This window comes from Aptenodytes forsteri, unplaced genomic scaffold (genome assembly GCF_000699145.1).
Source record: "Aptenodytes forsteri isolate BGI_AS27 unplaced genomic scaffold, ASM69914v1 Scaffold81, whole genome shotgun sequence".
In the NCBI taxonomy this organism is placed as follows: Eukaryota; Metazoa; Chordata; class Aves; order Sphenisciformes; family Spheniscidae; genus Aptenodytes; species Aptenodytes forsteri.
In genome coordinates this window covers 4,893,497-4,897,068 of record NW_008795259.1, presented here as the reverse complement: position 1 = coordinate 4,897,068, position 3,572 = coordinate 4,893,497, and positions in this window count along the sequence as shown.

Below are 3,572 nucleotides of genomic sequence, written 5' to 3'. Positions count from 1 at the left end.
GCCGCAGAGGGCGCTTTGCGCGTGCGTGCTTTTGTTATCGCCAGATGAACCGGCAGGGTTCTGGCTTGGTTTTTGCATTGCTTCTCTAAAATGTTGTCAGGTCGTTGCCAGGGATTGGGGTGAAATTAATTTTCCCCTCTCTCGCACTAGGTTTAAGAAATTTTGGTGCGCCCCTGCCCTGCCCCCTGCCCAGGTTTGGTTGCCTTCTGCGGCCCTGCCTTCGCACAATCTGATACCGGTGCCGAATGCTTTGGTTCACAGAACCAGCCCTGAAGGAGTGCGGGCACAGCCACGAGCAGCCGCGTGTTCCTCGCCTGCGGTTTGGCAATAAAGCTCGGGTGACGTGCGATGCCCGCAGAGCGCGAAGGAGGAAGTGACTCGGAACACATAGCAAATGACAAACCGGTTTTGTAAAGTTGACTCGCTGTATGGGCGTCTGCTGAACCTGCGCCCTGTCCTTCTCCGTCCAACTGTAATTCCGCTAGGGCCAAAAGGAACAGCTGGGAGACTGCCCTAGCTTCACAAACCCCATTCTTCCAACTACCTCCAAGTAACCACGGCGCAAGTTTGACTTAATAATTTCACCGTCGCTTTATGATTTTGTTCTGCGATAACGTAGTTCACTAAACCTTTTCGACACTGTCATTAGACTGCCTGTTCTGGGCAGAGAGTGAAAAGCACACCCCCAGCCGCCCCTGCACCTGGGAAGGTCGTGGTAGTCTCTTCCTCAAGTCGTCTAGTTGGCAGTTTATTTTGGTAAGTGTCCTCATACAGCCACATGCTGGAGGATGCTTTGGTTGATTTTTAGGCACGGTCGGCGACGGCTGTTCTCCTCGGCTCGCTTGCAGATGTGAAAAGAGATGATGTGGCAAAGATTAAGTCATGTCATCAGGCTTTGGGAAATGAGATGGTGAAGAGACGTGGCAGAGAAAGTGCGGTTTATTGAGTTTGTCACAAAAGACAACTGAAATTGGCCAAGTGGCGGGAGAGCTGGTGATTTCTAAAGGAACCTTATAGCTGTGTTGTCATCAGGATTCAAGCATAGCATCGGTGGTGTGAAGTGCTCAAGAAAACTCTGTGGGTTAAATCACCTAGATCCCTTTCTTATTCCATCTTCAAAGCATGAGGCAAAAACATCCTTTTTACCCTTTCACTGTTGATTATGCCATCATGGAGCCTTTGGTCTACTGTCAACCTCCTTTTTATTTAAAACGCACTACTTCCTTGAGGATACCATTTCCCTTCTGTCTTTACTTTCCCATTCTGATTAGTGCAACTGAGTATTCTCAGATATGTTCCTGTCGCTAATATCTCTGGCTGTGTCATCTGTACCTACGATTTTCAAATCTGTAATGTTATATTTAGCTTTTAGACCTAGGTCTAAAACAATAAGTACGTCACAGGCGTGTAAGTAGTATGTGCTGCTCCAGTCACACTGAACTGGCTCCTGAAACTCCAGAAAAAACAACTGGTTTCTGCAAATGTGAATGAGCTTTAAAAAAAAAAAAAATCAGAAAAGGCACCTGTGTCTTTACAGATAACAGGCTAAATCTCGCACTCCTTACTTAAGTCTTACTCATACAGTATTCCTGCTATAATTTGTCTTTGCAGCTAGTTTTGCCTGAGGAAACGCTGGCTGAATGCTGAGTAATGACATCAAGATTAATTCCCGAGAAGCTAATGAAGTGTCACGTCAAGGGTATTCCTTCAGTTTGAGGGACAAGTACAGTCGCATTATCTAATACTTCCCAGTGCTGAAGTTCCTGTGTTACCGTATTCTAAGAATCCATATCATAACGATTGTGTACAACGAAGCGTAGTGAAAATAAAACATATTAAAGATGTTCATATAGGTACCTATTGGCCTCAGCGAAGCCCATCTCCTAATTGCCTGGGGCATTGTTACCCACATTGCTATGACGTTAGGTGGCACAGGCACGCATGATCTCCCATGTTTCTTAAGGCTGCGTAAGCTGTCGTGGAGAACGCTTCCTGCTACCATCTCTTGGTATGGAAGGAAGGGGTCCTCACCGCACGTTGCGTGAACGCCTTGGGCCAAGAATAGGTGGATACGTCAATAAAACAAGTCATGTCTACAGCACAGCCAGGCCTCATATCTGTGATTCTCCTCCACTGTGGCAGCTGGGAGGTAGCTAGAGATGACTAATGTTAGTATCAGAGTGAGACTTTGGTATCAACTAGATGACACGAGAGCCATGCAGTTAAGGGAAATCTCTGCCTTAGAGAACTTAACAGTGCAGGTAGACAAGGCAGAGAAGAAAGGTAGGAAAATATAACCTCTATTTTTCTATATTTTTCTGCCTGATGAAATGATGCAGAAAGATCAATCTGACCTAGGTAACAAAGGCTGTCAGTAACAAAACTAGCAAGTAAAATTCAGGTTGTCCAAATCCCGTTACGTTACCTCGATCCAGTTTGGTGTACACACAGTGAGCTCATGCACCTGAGACCGGACCTCCAATGGACGTGCAGTGCAGCTGTGCTGAGCATAGACAGTCTGGCCACGTGGCCTGCAAGCCTCCTCCTCTGCGCTGGGAAACATGCTGGGCCGAAAAGCAGGAGCACTGCTGTTCTGAGATCCAAGCCACCAGCTGTCCTCGGGAATGTGTCCGCCTGTAACGTAGTGCCTTTGGGAGTACTGCTGCTACGGTATTCCCAGGTGGATGGCTGCCATCCGTAACCACTTTTTATAGCGCTGACACCACGCCAGCATTGTGGAGGAGGGCTGTGTCCTAAGAGCCCTTATTTCTGTTGCACTCAGGACTCTGGGCACAGAGAGGGTGTTGTATAGCTATGGAGCCCAGGAAGAAAAGAGTTAAAGCTGTACTCGGTACCAGAAAGACTGAAGCCAAAATAAAGCCATGTTACATCTATGGCACTAGAGGCAAGGGTGAGCTTCTGGGCAAGACTTGAAGCACTGGATTTTGAGGAGTAAGTGGTCCTCAGACTCTGTATCCCATCCCATGGCCCGAGGTGTCAGTGCAAGCATGTCCACCACAGGTCAGAGAACCTTTTCTCAGAGCCCTTGGTCTTTGCACCCCTTTCTTCAGCAGCCGCAGCAGCAACTGAAGGAAAATAGAGCCCTGCTTTGAAAGCCAGAACCTTCCCGCTTTGACGTGTCCTCTTCCCGCCTTCCCCTTCCCCTGTGTCTGTTCAGGTGGGAGAGGCAGAGGCTTCCCTGGACAAACCCAGCCCTTCTAGGAGACCCTGCAGGCTCAGCACAGGTGCAGGGGAGGGGGAAGTAGCCTTTGGGCAGGGATTTCCTCCATGCCCAGCTCTTCCCCACCTGAGTGTCACTGGTCACACATCGTGGCCGTGTGCCACCTGTCCCTTCCCGCACACCAGACCCGGTGGTTCGCAGCTGGGACAACCCGCTGATGCTGCCACCAGCCACTGGTTTTAGATTTTGTTCCGTGGGAATGATCAGTTCTTGAGCAAATCTGAGCTGAGGTGGCTCCTTGGGTGGGTCAGGGCATGGCCATGGCCTGTCCCACCACCCCAGCCAGGAGCAGAGCAGCTGGGGGCACCAGGGCAGCCCCAGCCCTGGGCAT